We start from the raw sequence: 17,201 nt of genomic DNA, 5'->3' as shown, positions 1-17,201 counted from the left end.
GAATACACCATTTTGTGCCCGTTATTGGTTTTCTTTTCGTTATTACTGAAAATAATTTTGTTGTTTAGAGCAGCCCTGGGCACCACATACCCCAAGTATGCCATATTTTTTATTAACAAGTGTTCTAAGATCTGAAAATTATTTCAAAGGTTCCTCCATGTTAAGAGTCGAGAAAGATTGCTCTACAGCAAGTTACAGAAGCAGATGGAAGTGGCCACAGAAACCATATGTGAATGTAATGGATCTACCAACCAACCAAGTACCAATAGAGAAGTGCTGTTTGAGATTAAGAAACAACTATACTACACGACCACATAGAAAGGGAAAAATACTGCCAGTAAATATCCTTCACCAGTCTAAAACAAGCTTTGGGAAACCAAAATATATTAAACGTTGTCAGCACCTAACTAACCTTTACTAAGAGGGCACCACCACCCAATGAAGTGGATTTACTAAAATGGGAGAGTGTAAAATCTAGTGGAGCTCCACACCCTATAACCACTCTCCCCGGACCCCGCATTCACTATATCCGCTCTCCCCGGACCCCGCATTCACTATATCCGGTCTCCCCGGACCCCGCATTCACTATACCCGCTCTCCCCGGACCCCGCATTCACTATACCCGCTCTCCCCGGACCCCGCATTCACTATACCCGCTCTCCCCGGACCCCGCATTCACTATACCCGCTCTCCCCGGACCCCGCATTCACTATATCCGGTCTCCCCGGACCCCGCATTCACTATACCCGCTCTCCCCGGACCCCGCATTCACTATATCCGCTCTCCCCGGACCCCGCATTCACTATATCCGCTCTCCCCGGACCCCGCATTCACTATATCCGCTCTCCCCGGACCCCGCATTCACTATAGCCGCTCTCCCCAGACCCCTCATTCACTATAGCCGCTCTCCCCGGGCCCCGCATTCACTATATCCGCTCTCCCCGGGCCCCGCATTCACTATATCCGCTGTCCATGGACCCTGCATTCACTATATCCGCTCACCCCGGACCCCGCATTCACTATATCCGCTCTCCCCGGACCCCACACTCACTCCGCTCTCCCCGGACCCCGCATTTACTATATCCGCTCTCCCCGGACCCCGCATTCACTATATCCGCTCTCCCCGGACCCCACACTCACTCCGCTCTCCCCGGACCCCGCATTTACTATATCCGCTCTCCTTGGACCCCGCATTTACTATATCCTCTCTCCCCGGACCCCGCATTCACTATATCCGCTCTCCCCGGACCCAGCATTTACTATATCCGCTCTCCCCGGACCCTGCATTCACTATATCCGCTCTCCCCGGACCCTGCATTTACTATATCGGCTCTCCACAGACCCCGCATTCATTATATATGCTCTTCTTGGACCCCGCGCATTCACTATAGCCGCTCTCCCCGGACCTCGCATTCACTATAGTCGCTGTCCTTGGACCTCGCATTCACTATATCTGCTCTCCCCAGACCCTGCATTCACTATATCCGCTCTCCCCGGACCTCGCATTCACTATAGCCGCTCTCCCCAGACCCTGCATTCACTATATCCGCTCTCCCCGGACCTCGCATTCACTATAGCCGCTCTCCCACAGCACGCACAACATGGAAATGTAATTATTTTAGTAAATATAAATAGCTAAATACGGTTTCTCATCAGCAGTCTTGGTGACTTCTATCAGTGTCCAGCAGAGCACTGGTTAAAGCTTGTAAGAGGAGTTTTCTCTAGGAGGATTTTTCTGAGCAGTGCTTATTGACCCTGTGATGAGCACATGCACTCTCCCAAGAAAAACAACAAAAAAAACCTCTAGCAATACACACCAAACTGCGCATGTGCAGTGTCTCCACAGAATGTCTTATCAGTAGATAAGAGGGGGCACTGGAAGAAGGGGAGGATCAGAGAAGTCAGGACCAAACATCCTTTTTACACACTGCAGAGGAATAACCCCTTAGGTTCCACAGTGAGTACAACAAGCATGCTTTACTGCATCTGCAGACTGTTGTGGGTTTAGTAACACTTTACGCTTTGGCAATAAACCTTGGCAGCTGATTGGTTTCTAGGCAGAGCTGCACCAGATTTTGCATTCTCCAGTTTTAGTAACTGAACCCGATGAGTCCATTTCCTGATGGCAGCCAATAAGCAGCTACCTTTTCCGGCATCCCACGCCAACGTCCAATGGAGGACTCGAACCTCTGTGCAGCAAGGGAATGGTGGATCTATCAGAGAAGGTGTTCTGGGTTTACAATGTCTGACAATGAAGAGGGAAATACAAAACAAAACGTGCAGCAGAGTTTTAGGGGCCCTTCTCTGGACTACACTTGGTCTACAATCTGCCATTTTTAAAACGTACACCAAGAGCTTACCTCTGGATTCCACACTGCCTCTGAAACCCATCAGACTCGAGAATTGGTCAGGGATGGTGGAGATGGAGTTTCCCGATTTGGGGAAAGCTGACAAACACTAGACACACTAGTCCTTTTTTATGGCCTTTTGCTGTCCCCACACAAGAACCCACCCTATGGAACAAAAAGGGGTTAACCCATAATAAGAAGGCAATACAGGTTTCAACTAGAAGAAGCGCAAACAAAACGTTTTCTTAGAGTCTATGTAGAGATTTTATGGATTCTATAAAAGAAAGGACAGGCAGCCCAACACACTTCAGGAGGCCCAAAAAACCTTCACCTTCATCAGGGCTTTAGAATATATTTTTGAATTTTAGGTGGACTGGTAACAGTTTGGACATCGGTTAACAGTTCGTTCTCTTGATTTGGATTAACGGATCCAGGAGCAATCTTACATTCAGAAATCTTCTAAAGCCCTGAAGAAGTGAGGTGGTTTTTTGTGACCTCAAAACGCAATGGCTGCCTGTGATTCTATAGGTGCCGGCAGGAACAGAACGAAAGTAGCTTCATGATTTGCAGCACTTACAACACAATCCTCAACTACACAAATCTTATGATTATTCCAGTTCGGCAGCTCAGGCATCAAACATGAGATCTGTGGTTGGGATACTCACTGTAAAATCCTTTCCTTGCCAAGTTCTTGGAGGCTGGCGGGGGAGCAGAGGAGACTAAAATGGAGCAAGTCTTTTCTATCTGAAAGGTCCCTCAACCAGCATTCCATGTCTACACCAGCCTCGCCCAACCAGCATTTCAAATCTACACCAGGCTCGCCCAACCAGGATTCCAAGCCTATACCAGGATCGCCCAACCAGGATTCCATGTCCGCACCAGCCTCGCCCAACCAGTATTCCATGTCCGCACCAGCCTCGCCCAACCAGCATTCCATGTCCGCACCAGCCTCGCCCAACCAGCATTCCATGTCCGCACCAGCCTCGCCCAACCAGGATTCCATGTCCGCACCAGCCTCGCCCAACCAGGATTCCACGTCCGCACCAGCCTCGCCCAACCAGGATTCCACGTCCGCACCAGCCTCGCCCAACCAGGATTCCATGGCCGCACCAGCCTCGCCCAACCAGGATTCCATGGCCGCACCAGCCTCGCCGAACCAGGATTCCATGTCTACACCAGCCTCTCTCAACCAGGATTCCATGTCTACACCAGCCTAGCGCAACGATTCCATGACTTCCCAGGGTTCCTCCAGAGGCTGCTAAGGGTTTAAGAAATTAGCCATGAAAATGCTCCCGATGCCTGAAACTGACACTCTGCGATGAAATGTGCATCTATACAAAATGTATGGACGCAAACTGAACTGCAAAAAAATAGCATGCGATTTGAACAGGAATGCAATTCCTGTCCAAATCGCATGGTTCCCCCAACTCTCCTGTGTGAACCCAGGCTCGTCATACAGGAGCGGTGAACGAAACCTTCCTGCTCCAAGCCCATGCCACCAGAGAAGGAAAAGCTGGGGATTTTGAAATCCCATGTCCTCACCAGCCTCGCCCAACCAGGATTCCATGTCCACACCAGCCTCGCCCAACCAGGATTCCACGTCCACACCAGCCTCGCTGAACCTGGATTCCACGTCCACACCAGCCTCGCTCAACCAGGATTCCACATCTACTCCAGCCTCGCTCAACCCGGAGTCCACGTCTACACCAGCCTCGCTCAACCAGCATTCCATGTCTGCTCCAGCCTCGCTCAACCAGGATTCCATGTCTATGCCAGCCTCGCTCAACCCGGATTCCATGTCTGCACCAGCCTCGCTCAACCCGGATTCCATGTCTGCACCATCCTCGCTCAACCCGGAATCCATGTCTGCACCATCCTCGCTAAACCAGGATTTCATGTCTGCTCCAGCCTCGCTCAACCAGGATTTCATGTCTGCTCCAGCCTCGCTCAACCAGGATTTCATGTCTGCTCCAGCCTCGCTCAACCAGGATTTCATGTCTGCTCCAGCCTCGCTCAACCAGGATTTCATGTCTGCTCCAGCCTCGCTCAACCAGGATTCTATGGCCTCGCTCAACCAGGATCCCATGTCTACACCAGTGTCGCCCAACCACGATTCCATGTCTACACTAGCCTCGCCCAACCACGATTCCATGTCTACACTAGCCTCACCCAACCACGATTCCATGACTACACAGCCGTGCTCAACCAGGTTTCCATGTCTTCACCAGCCTCGCCCAACCAGGAGTCCATGTCTACACCAGCTTCGCCCAACTAGGATTCCAAGTCACATAGTTAGACTGGCTGAAAAAAGACAAAAGTCCATCCAGTTCAAATTTACACCAGCCTCGCGCAACCAGGATTCCATGTCTACACCAGCCTCGCCCAACCAGGATTCCATGACGTCCCAGGGTTCCTCCAGAGGCTGCTAGGGGTTTCTTAAGAAATTAGCCATTTCTGCTGTTTGGATTAGTAACCACCGACCCCAATTGTCTTTTAGTAGGGATGCACCGATACTGAGTATTTTCACGAGTACACGTGAAAATGATCTCGATCCCTGAAACTGAGACACTTTTGATCGATCAGCACAGTCACCTTATGTTGGATCACCAATTTGAGTGGGCATAGTAGATTATGGTGCTAGGTTTGTTGAAACTGAGGCTCCCATACTTGCACTGCGGGCCCCCATACTTGCACACATTTCCACAGCCTGTACATTATGATGTAATATCATCCTCACCCTTTGTTCTCATGCCAACATTGGCAACCAGCCCATCATGATATAGTCTACCAGCAGATCTTTGAGCGATCAGGTTTTTTTTTTTTTTTCTGGGAGGGGGGTTGCAGGGAGTAGGAAAATGGAAGTACATGAGCACCACCTGCTGGAGACTTCTCATCGCTGCAGCCACTGGTTTATTTACAGTAAAAGAAAAATGGCGGAGCAGGGGGAAAGGTAAAGAGACAGGCCAGGTTTTACCTTCAGCCAGAGTCGCATGTGGAATTTTTCTCTTTTCCTAGTGAGATTTAATTAGCTGCTGATTCATTTTGTTTGCCCGGCGCGCTCAGAGGGTCCATGTTGGCCCCCTAATACCAGAGGCTAGACCTAGCAACTTGAACAGAAACTTGAATTTAACAGAAAGGCATTTGAATACACATTTTACCACGTGGGGGGGGGGGAGGAAGGAACACACCAATCCAGCCCTCCCGGTATTGATTTCTGCTGCTGGTTAGTAGCGAGCCTCGTGTGGTTATTGGGACACCAAGAAATCTGAATATTTTAACAATTGCACATCAAAGTACGCAAAGACCAACTTTTTATTTGGACGGAGTAGGAAACGGTTTAATCTCATCAGTTTATTTTCCCCATGGTGGGAATTTCTCTTCACTTCCTGTCCCCGGGATCCAAACAGGAAGTGAGTAATCTTTCGCCGACAGCTGGCTAGAAAAGCAGAAGTCCTCAGTGGAAGATTCCCCCTTTCCTTCCGTTCTGGTAATAAAGAGGAATTTCGTACTCACCATAAAATCCTTTTCTTGGGAAGTCCATTGAGGGACACAGGAAGTCCCAAACCTTTGGGTTGTACGGACATCTACAGGATCGGACACTGGCAAACAAAATGGAGGCCATCCCAGAATAACCCCCTTTTTTTTAATAAAAAAAAAGTACATTTCTAGTTTTACATATTAACAAAAAATTTAAAAAAAAAAAAAAAAAAAAAAGGAGTATGCTACTCTGTACCATGTGATCACTGTGACCAATCACAGATCAGCGCAATGGATGCCATGAATGAAAGTTTTCTCATTGTGTACAATTGGCATGTGCTCAGCTGTGATTGGTCACAGCGATCACATGGCACCGGTAGTGGCTGGCAAATGGAACGGACACCTGCCTTGCCTGGTGGACACAGAGTGACAGATTTAGCCACAGCGCGGCCCATGGGGTGAGTGCAAGGACATCATCTTCCGTCCACATGGAATGGTGAATGTCCCGCCTGGCTGTCATTTGACCATCAGCCAGACATTCACTGTTCCAGGTGGACGGCGGATGACGTGGTTCCAGAATGCGCCATGCACGCACCCCCACGGGGCATGCTGCGGCGAGATTTGTCCACCCACCGTGGTTAAGGAGGAGTGGCCTCCATTCTAGCAACTGGTAGAATGCTGGGGATCTGCAGTACAAGGATCTCCCGGCTTCATTCTATGGGTCGGTGTTTCCTCCACCATTCCTGCTGCCTCTCGAATATTCCTACACCGGTAAGTAGTGGAGCTCTGACAGGAGGAAGCAAAGCCCTGCCTCTAGCAAGATGGCCGCCTCTATACAATGCATAGTAAATCAGTAATGGAGAAAAGATGGGCTGCAGGGAGACCACAGGCAATACTGGTGACTAGTCCTCTGGTCCTACTGGTGACTAGTCCCCAGCCCATCAGTCCCACCCCCAGTAGGAAAGAACAACAAGACAACACCACCCCCCAGGAGAAAAGAACAAGACAACACCTCTCCAAGAACCTTGGTGCATCGCGTCTTGGTTTAAAAGCAGCGCTAGGTATCGGTACCAGGAGGAGCATGTCCTGCTCCACATTAACCATCAAAAAGGTACAAAGATCATGGCTACGTGACATCAACCATTCCGTTTTATTAAAAAATCATCAAATCCGGCACAGGCCACGCGCTGACGCGTTTCGCCCAGATGGATTTGTAGCCGAAAAATCCAAAATATATAGGACCGCAGTGTGCGGAGGAGCACCGGCGTGGGCACTGCGGCTTCCACATAGGTTTGGAAATGTCGGCAACTAAACCCTCCGTTGTAATGTGAATTGTTAGACGGGCAGTTTGGTTTGTTTGCAGGCTCTGCAGGGAAATTTGTGTGGGTTTGTGATGTGCATTGCCCTTCCATGCGCACCTTACTGCAAGTGGGGTGGCTGCCATCTTTTTGTATAGATTGTTCGCCAATTTGGTGGTGGGACAGACTGGATGCCTTCAGCGGCCATTGTGCTCTTGCTGGCTGTCCAATGTGTCCTTGAGCCTTTATTCACTTCGGTACCGGAACTGTCCCCCCCACCTCAATCCCGGAACTGTCCCCCCCCACCTCAATCCCAGGGACATACACCCCACCTAAATACCGGGCACTGCCCCCCCCCCACCTCAATACTGAACACTGTCCCCCTCCACCTCAATAAAGGGGACAGTCACTCCCACCTCAATACCGGGCACTGTCCCCACCCACCTCAATACCGGGCAACGTGCCCCCAACCTCAATACTGAACACTGTCCCCCTCCAGCTCAATACCGGGCACCGTCCCCCCCCACCTCAGTACCTGGGCCCTGTCCCCCCCCACCTCAGTACCCGGGCCCTGTCCCCCCCCACCTCAGTACCCGGGCCCTGTCCCCCCCCACCTCAGTACCCGGGCCCTGTCCCCCCCCACCTCAGTACCCGGGCCCTGTCCCCCATCACACTTGGGTAGTGTTGCATGACCGCACAATTGCCATATTAAATTTTTTCCGCACAGATAGAGCTTTGGTGGTATTTAATCAACACCAGGTTTTTTTTTTTCTAATTTTTTGCTGAATAAAACGAAAAAAGACCCCCCAAAAAATAAAAATTTGGTTTCTGCTATAATCTCCTGCAAATAAATAATCTTCATAAAATTTAGACCAAAATGTATTCTGCTACAATTCTTTGGTTAAAAAAAAACAAAAAAAAAAAAAACTCAAATCAGCATTTAATATTCAGTCTGTAGTAAAGTTATCGAGTCCACAAACTAGGGAATATATCTGAAGATCGATAAATCCTGATGTACTGACGTCCGGATCTCAATTCTTGGGGCACGAAAACCACCAGGACAGTACAAATACCCCCCAAAATGACCCCTATTTGGAAAGTAGACAGTCTGAGGGGAAGAGGCATAGAAAGTTTTTTGAAGTTGTAATTTTTTTTGTCCATAATTAAAAAAAAAAAAAAAAAAAATGTTATATATATATATATATATATATATATATATATATATATATATATATATTTTTTTTTTTAACTGATCAGCGCAGTACAGAGTCATAACTGGTGTTGCGGTGATCAGGGGACACAGATTGGTCACAGTATGTAAAAGGAAAAAAAAAAAAAAAAATTTGTAAAAAAATATATATTTTTTTTATATTTACACACAGTGGCCAGAGCAATACCGCAGTAACTAATGTACTATTCTGGGGTAGGGAACAGTTTGTTTTTTCTCACAAACACCCACCCACGGGCCGCAAGATCTTTCCAGCCCTTGTGGATACAGTGAGGAACAGAAGTATTTGAACCCCCTGCGATTTTGCAAGTTCTCCCACTTCTCCATCATGGAGGGTCTGACATTCACATTGTAGGACATTCCCACTCTGAGACAGAATTTAAAAAACAATTCAGGAAATCCCATTGTATGATTTGTAAAGAATGTATTTGTCTCGCACTGCTGAACAGAAGTATTTGAACCCCTGAGAAGATCCGTGTTAATATTTGGTACAGAAGCCTTTGTCTGCAATTACAGAGGTCAGACGTTTCCTGTAGTTCCTGACCAGGTTTGCACTGCAACAGGGATTTTGGCCGACTCCTCCACACAGATCTCCTCTAGATCTGTCAGGTTTCGGGGCTGTCGCTGAGCAACATGGGGTTTCAGCTCCCTCCAAAGATGTTCTATTGGATTTAGGTCTGGAGACTGGCTAGGCCACTCCAGAACCTTGATATGCTTCTTACGGAGCCACTCCTTGGTTCTCCTGGCTGTGTGCTTCGGGTCGTTGTCATGTTGGAAGACCCAGCCACGACCCATCTTCAATGCCCTGACTGAGGGAAGGAGGTTGTTGCTGAAAATCTCACAATAAATGGCCCCATTCATCCTCTCCTTAATACCGTGCAGTCGTCCTGTCCCCTTCGCAGAAAAGCACCCCCAAAGCATGATGTTACCACCCCCATGCTTCACAGTAGGGATGGTGTTCTTGGGATGTAACTCATCCTTTTTCCTCCAAACACGACCAGTGAAGTTTAGACCAAAAAGTTCTACTTTGGTCTCATCTGACCACATGACTTTCTCCCATGCCTCCTCTGGATCATCCAGATGGTCAATGGCAAACTTCAGACGGGCCTGGACATGTGATGACTTGAGCAGGGGAACCTTCAGACGGGCCTGGACATGTGATGACTGGAGCAGGGGAACCTTCAGACGGGCCTGGACATGTGATGACTTGAGCAGGGGAACCTTTAGACGGGCCTGGACATGTGATGACTGGAGCAGGGGAACCTTCAGACGGGCCTGGACGTGTGATGACTGGAGCAGGGGAACCTTCAGACGGGCCTGGACATGTGATGACTTGAGCAGGGGAACCTTCCGTGCAATGCATGATTTGAAACCCTGACGGCGTAGTGTTCTACCGACAGTGACCTTTGAAACTGTGGTCCCAGCTCTCTTCATGTCATTGACCAGCTCCTCCCTTGTAGTTCTGGGCTGATTCCTCACCTTTCTTATCAGCGATACCCCATGAGGTGACATCTTGCATGGAGCCCCAGTCCGAGGGAGACCGACAGTCGTCTTTAGCCTCTTCCATTTTCTAACAATTGCTCCAACAGTTGCTCTATTTTCACCAAGCTGCTTGGCAATTGCCCCGTAGCCCTTTCCAGCCTTGTGGAGGTCCACAATTTTGTCTCTGGTGTCTTGACAGCTCTATGGTCTTGCCCATGGTAGTAGTTGGTGTCTGACTGACTGTGGGGTGGACAGTTGTCTTTAACCACCTTCTGCCTGCCCTATAGTACAATGACGGGCGCAAGGTGGTTCTCTCATTCTGATAGGACGTCATATGATGTCCTACCAGTCTCACTGTGCATGCACGGCTCAGGGAGCGTGCAGCGCGGCAATCGCCGGTGCGCTGTGTCCCTTGGACACAGCGGAACACGGAAAGAGCCGAAGAGGTCGGCTCGGTCATGTGATCAGCTGTGTCCAATCACAGCTGATCACACGTAAACATGGAAATGCTGGTTATCGGCATTTCTCTCCTCTCGAGCTGTCACGCTGACAGAGGAGAGGAGAGCCGGTAATCGGCTTTCCGCGGAGGGGACATGTACACTGACATCAGGGCACTGATCAGTGTGGCCCCAGAAGTGCCACCTGTCAGTGCCCATCAGTGCCACATGCCCGTGCCACATATCAGTGCATACCAGTGCACATCAATGCCACATATCAGTGCCCATCTGAGCTGCCTTTTAATGTCACCCATCAGTGCCACCTATCAGTGCTGCCAATCAGTGCCAGTCAGTGTCGCCTATTAGTGCACATCAGTGCCAGTCAGTGCCGCCTAACAGTGCCAGTCAGTGCCATATATCAATGTCATGTATCGGTGCTGCCTTTCAGTGCACATCAGTGATGCCTGTCAATGCCCATCAGTGCCACCTATCAGTGCCCATCAGTGCAACCTACCAGTGCCTCATCAGTGCCACCTATCAGTGCCCATCACTGCAGCCTCATTAGCGCACATCAGTGAAGGAGAAAAATCACTTATTTACAAAATTGTATAACAAAAACTAAGAAAAAAAAGTTTTCAAAATTTTCAGTGGTTTTTGGTTTAAGAAAAAATAAAAATCCCCGAGGTGATTAAACACCACCAAAATAAAGCTCGGTCTCAAAAAAATGATAAAAATGTCATATGGGTACAGTGTTGCATGACCGCACAATTGTCATTCAAAGTGCGACAGCGCTGAGAGCTGGAAATTGGTCTGGGCAGGAAAGGGGGCGGGAGGGCCCGGTAGGCAGGAAGGGGGGCGGGAGGGCCCGGTAGGCAGGAAGGGGGGGCGGGAGCGCCCCGGTAGGCAGGAAGGGGGGGCGGGAGCGCCCCGGTAGGCAGGAAGGGGGGGCGGGAGCGCCCCGGTAGGCAGGAAGGGGGGGCGGGAGCGCCCCGTAGGCAGGAAGGGGGGGCGGGAGCGCCCCGTAGGCAGGAAGGGGGGGCGGGAGCGCCCCGTAGGCAGGAAGGGGGGGCGGGAGCGCCCGGTAGGCAGGAAGGGGGGCGGGAGCGCCCGGTAGGCGAGGGGTTAAAGAGCTCAGACAGGTGCTACTAAAGTTAGATGAATGAGTGGAGTAGAGGTGGACTTTTTAAAGGCACAGTGACAGGTCTTTGAGAGCCAGAATTCTTGCCGTTTCTCAGGGGTTCAAATCCTTATGTTCAGCAGTGCGAGACAAATACATTCTTTACAAATCATACAATGGGATTTTTTTAATTCTGTCTCTCAGAGTGGGAATGCCCCTACAATGTGAAGACCCCTCCATGATTTCTAAGTGGCAAAACTTGCAAAATCGCAGGCTGTTCAAATACTTCTGTTCCTCACTGTATTTGAAAATGTATTTTTAAAAATATTTTTCATATCTTTTGTAATAAAAACACATTTCAACATACAATATATATATATCTTAGATGGTAAGCTCTAAAGATCAGGGCCCTCTGTTTCCTCTTGTACCGTAACCAGGGGCGGACTGACAACTCATGGGGCCCCCGGGCAATAGAGGATCATGGGGCCCCTGTGTCCTTGCCCAAACTCAAAAAAGCCTATGAAAAAGGAACCAGGGGCATCTCATGGGGCCCCCTACTGACCCCGGGCCCTCGGGCAGCGCCCGAGTTTCCAAATGGTCAGTCCGCCCCTGAATGTAACTGTAATGTCCGCCTTCATTATGTACAGCGCTGCGCAAACTGTTGTCGCTCTATAAATCCTGCTTAATAATGCGGATTGGTTGACATCAAGGTGCCGCCCTGATTTTTGCACCCTGTACAGGAAGCAGTTAGCAGAACCCAATAGCTGCATTCTAACCCAAAGAACTCTCTCGAGCCAAAATAAAAAGAGCAAAAAAAAAAAACAAAAAAACCCAGCAACATAAACCAATTCCCAGTCGTCTTTTTTTTTTTTTTTTTTTTTTTTTTTTATAGTGATGCTAAACATAATTTATGCAAAATAAACGTCTGCAATACTGAGGTATAATACAGCTTGGAGTTTGCCTTGCAAAGCAAACCGGGAGACAAAAGTCCAAAAACCTCTAGCTTTATTTCTACGTATCAGAAAAGATAACCCTCCAGAAGGGAGTTTTTAAAGGGTAAATTTTGAACCTTTTACATTTACTTAGAAATTTTTTTCTTTTTTTTTTTTTTACTTTTTAAACAAAAGTGTCCTGAACAAAGTGAACATATCTTACTGGGGGGGGGGGGGGGGGTAGGTGTAGAGAAAGCCCTGTGAATCCTGGACTATGAAGGAGGACGAGGAAAAAAAACAGGGAAGTTAGTGAAACTATCAAACACGAGGAGGAGAAGAGAATAAATAAAAAAATAGGTAACCCCCTCCCAAGCCCAAAAGAAAAAAATAATAATAAAAAAAAAAAATTAATGATTGAACGTTCCACTTTCCTTGTGACATCAGAAGCCCCATCCACGTGAACCAGAAGCCCCGTCCACGTGGCACCAGAAGCCCCCGTCCACGTGGCACCAGAAGCCCCCGTCCACGTGGCACCAGAAGCCCCCGTCCACGTGGCACCAGAAGCCCCCGTCCACGTGGCACCAGAAGCCCCCGTCCACGTGGCACCAGAAGCTGCTCCTGGTCTTGTAGTCTTTAGAGGACAGAAGAGGGGTGGTAAAAATAAACATGCTCATCAGGGGGTCCCCCGTTCCTTCAGGATAGACAAGGGGCCTCTGGCACAACTCCCTTCGGGGCCTCGCCAGGGTAATTGCTTTGAGACGCATATAGAAAAGGCCCCCCCCCCCACGTGTCTAGTGTCCACAAGTCCATAGGCAAGTACTGACAATTGTCGTGTGATGAAGGTAGCACCAGCTTCAACCAGATGTCCCCAGAGAGGTACCCCCTCCCCCCAATCTTCAGGGGAGAAGGGAGAACAGAATGCCGTGTAAGAGGTAGAGAGGAGGGGGTCCCGGGGTCTCATCACCCCCCAACAGTTGCCTCTCACCGTTCTTCAGCGAGGTAAAAAAAAACTGAACGTGTTGCCTGGTAAGAGTGTCACCTTCCCAGTTTTGGAGAGCGTCCGGTCATCGGGCTGAGTGTCACAAACGCTGCAAGATGAAAAGAGAAAAAAAAATTAATAAAAAAAAAAAAAAAAAAGTGAGGTGCGGTTGACACCTCCTAAAACAAGTTCTGGGCCCACAAGACCGAATGTGAACCAGGTCTGATGGAAGCTGCACTTCTGTAGTGTGGGATCGAAGACCTTGGACTGCTGGTCACAGGAGATTTGGAGTGGGATCTGGTGAGGTCACTCCCTGGAGGCTCTGGTATGAGGAAGCAAAAACTTGCCCCTACCAAGATGGCCACCAGTGCAGAACAAACCAGTAATGGGGGGGGGGGGATAGATATACATTACAGTGCGACTTGCATAGACATCCGTGTCCTGCAAGCTGCACCTCAAGTTGGAACGGAGATTCGGAGTGGGATCTGGTGAGGTCACTACGGTGGTGTTCTCCTTGCTGGAGGCTCTGGTATGTGGAAGCAAAACCTTGCCCCTACCAAGATGGCCACCAGTGCAGAACAAACCAGTAATGGGGGGGGGGGGGATAGATATACATTACAGTGCGACTTGCATAGACATCCGTGTCCTGCAAGCTGCACCTCAAGTTGGAACGGAGATTCGGAGTGGGATCTGGTGAGGTCACTACGGTGGTGTTCTCCTTGCTGGAGGCTCTGGTATGTGGAAGCAAAACCTTGCCCCTACCAAGATGGCCGCCTCTATACAGACAGTGCAGGACAAGTCGGGGGGGGGGGGGGGGAGGGGTGGAGCTAGATATACATTACATTACAGTGAGACTTGCATAGACATCCGTGTCCTGAAAGCTGCACTTCAAGTCGGAATAGAGATTTGGTGAGGTCACTAATGTGGTGTTCTCCTCCCTGGAGGCTCTGGTATGAGGAAGAAAAACCCCGCCCCTTCCAAGATGGCCACCTCTATACAGAACAAACCGGTAATTGGGGGGGAAATATACATTACAGTGCGACTTGCATGGACATCCGTGTCCTGCAAGCTGCACCTCAAGTTGGAATGGAGATTTGGAGTGGGATCTGGTGAGGTCACTACGGTGGTGTTCTCCTTGCTGGAGGCTCTGGTATGAGGAAGCAAAACGTTGCTTCTACCAAGATGGTCGCCTCTATACAGACAGTGCAGAACAAACCAGTAATTGTGGGGGGAGATAGATATACATTACAGTGCGACTTGCATAGACACCCGTGTCCTACAAGCCACACCTCAAGTTGGAATGGAGATTTGGAGTGGGATCTGGTGAGGTCACTACGGTGGTGTTCTCCTTGCTGGAGGCTCTGGTATGAGGAAGCAAAAGCTTTCCCCTACCAAGATGGCCGCCTCTATACAGGCACAGTGCAGAACAAGTCAGTAATGGGGGGGGGGGGGGGTGGAGATAGATATACATTACACTGCGACTTGCACAGACACCTCAAGTCGGAATGGAGATTTGGTGAGGTCACTGTGTTCTCCTTGCTGGAGGCTCTGGTATGAGGAAGCAAAACCTTGCTTCTACCAAGATGGCCACCTCTATACAGACAGTGCAGAACAAACCAGTAATTGGGGGGGTGTGATAGATATACATTACAGTGCGACTTGCATAGACATCCGTGTCCTGCAAGCTGCACCTCAAGTCGGAATGAAGATTTGGTGAGGTCACTACTGTGGTGTTCTCCTCGCTGGAGGCTCTGGTATGAAGAAGCAAAACCCTGCCCCTACCAAGATGGCCGCTTCTATGCAGAACAAGTCAGTAATAGGGGGTGGAGATAGATATACATTACAGTGAGACTGGCATAGACATCCGTGTCCTGCAAGCTACACCTCAAGTCGGAATGGAGATTTGGTGAGGTCACTAGGGTGGTGTTCTCCTTGCTGGAGGCTCTGGTATGAGGAAGCAAAACTTTGCTCCTTCCAAGATGGCCACCTCTATACAGAACAAACCAGTAATGGGGGGGGAAATAGATATACATTACAGTGCGACTTGGATAGACATCCGTGTCCTGCAAGCTGCACCTCAAGTTGGAATGGACATTTGGAGTAGAATCTGGTGAGGTCACTACTGTGGTGTTCTCCTCGCTGGAGGCTCTGGTATGAGGAAGCAAAACCTTGCCCCTTCCAAGATGGCCGCCTCTATACAAACACAGTGCAGAACATGTCAGTAATGGGGGAGGATCAGCGCCAAGGAGAACATTGGTAACGCAAGTGACTAGTCCGATGTCCTCCACTTGCCCTCTTTGAAGGAACAGAGGTGGAGACAGGTCTACATTACGGTGCGACCTCCATAGACATCCGTGTCCTGCAAGCTGCACCTCAAGTCGAAGTGGCATCCGACTTTTGAAATCGTTCGACTTCACAGGCAGTCGCACGATTCCAAAGTCGGATCGGTGTGACCGGGGACTAAGGCAGGTAGTATCCATCGGCACCAAACCCACCATCATCTTCGGAGGTCAGTCATCTAGCTCAGCTTCTAGACGCTAGGAGATACCAGTTGACCATTGAGGTTCAACATTTCAAAGCTGGACATACATGGAACATGAATGTTTTTTTTGTTTTGTTTTTTTTAACCACATGACCCCGATCCACACATTTACCTCCTCCCCGCCGTGTCATTGAATTCCGTGTCGCAGTCCCCCCCACCACCACCAATCGTCTACAACTCACCTCTCCATTCTGGTTGCTTTCTGTCCCCACTTTCCTCGGGCTCTCTTTATCAGGAGGTGCGTCCAGTGCCCGATCACTGCGACTTCTCTTTGGTCCCACCTCCTCCTTCTGGAGTGTTGGTGGGGGGTAACCCCCTTCCGCCCGCTCGCTCCTCCTCTTCTTCCTCTTCTCGTGGTCTTTTCCCTTCAGGCGGTTGGCCCTCCGTTCGCACCGTTCGATCTGTCAGACACAACACAGATTTGAGGCCACGGTTCTTGCCGGCTTCGCCTTCTAACATTACCGCGGCCTCCAGGGGGACGCGTTTGGTTCGCCGCTACAGAACACGTGAGAGCTACATAAAAACTCCCACAAGGACAACCTCAAGTATATTCAAAACGCCGGCCATACATGGGTCAAAATTTGACCGATTTTTCATCCGAAAATCAGACCTAAGGATAAATCGGCCGATTTTTGCTCTGTTAGTTGGGTCAATGGCACCGGTTGATTTTTGTGGTTCCTCCACCTTTTCAGGTGATCGGGCATGTTGGAAAAATTGTGAAAAACGTCAGATTTTCGAATTGCTGATGGTCAAATCATACGATCGTTTTTTCGAAAAGAATATGCGCCATGAGCCGTGACCTGGAAGGAACAGAAGTTTCGCCTGTTATATGGGGGGAACTTTATGACTCGGTCAACCGATTTTCGCAAATCATTGATGGCGCCATCGGATTACCGAGCGAACGGTTTTCGGATGAAAAATTGTTCGGAATTCGAACCGTGTATGGCCTGCATAAGCAAATCAGAAAATCTGCTAGAAAACTTTAGCCTGCTCCTTAACCCCTCACCCTCCAGAGAAATTACCCCCCCACACACCCTGAAAAGGCCCAGCATCCTCGATCACCCACCTACGGTCCAGCATCCCCAATCGCCCACCTACGGTCCAGCATCCCCAATCGCCCACCTACGGTCCAGCATCCCCAATCGCCCACCTACGGTCCAGCATCCCCAATCGCCCACCTACGGTCCAGCATCCCCAATCGCCCACCTACGGTCCAGCATCCCCAATCGCCCACCTACGGTCCAGCATCCCCAATCGCCCACCTACGGTCCAGCATCCCCAATCGCCCACCTACGGTCCAGCATCCCCAATCGCCCACCTACGGTCCAGCATCCCCAATCGCCCACCTACGGTCCAGCATC

At 49.7% G+C, this 17,201-nt stretch overlaps 1 long non-coding RNA gene across 1 annotated transcript; it reads right to left on the bottom strand.

Annotated features, from left to right (window-relative positions):
- Positions 1-12,375: 12,375 nt before the first annotated feature.
- LOC149440454 (uncharacterized) lies at positions 12,376-16,771 on the bottom strand. The gene is made up of 2 exons (XR_016307617.1): positions 16,023-16,771; positions 12,376-13,407 (listed from the first exon to the last, which is right to left on the bottom strand). It is a non-coding gene; the product is annotated as an uncharacterized LOC149440454 (long non-coding RNA).
- Positions 16,772-17,201: the final 430 nt, after the last annotated feature.

Source organism: Staurois parvus, unplaced genomic scaffold (genome assembly GCF_062004578.1).
Source record: "Staurois parvus isolate SC_StPar_1 unplaced genomic scaffold, SC_StPar_1.0 ptg001081l, whole genome shotgun sequence".
Classification (NCBI taxonomy): Eukaryota; Metazoa; Chordata; class Amphibia; order Anura; family Ranidae; genus Staurois; species Staurois parvus.
The sequence above is the reverse complement of the archived record's forward strand: the minus strand, read 5'-3'. Positions and strand labels throughout refer to the sequence as shown.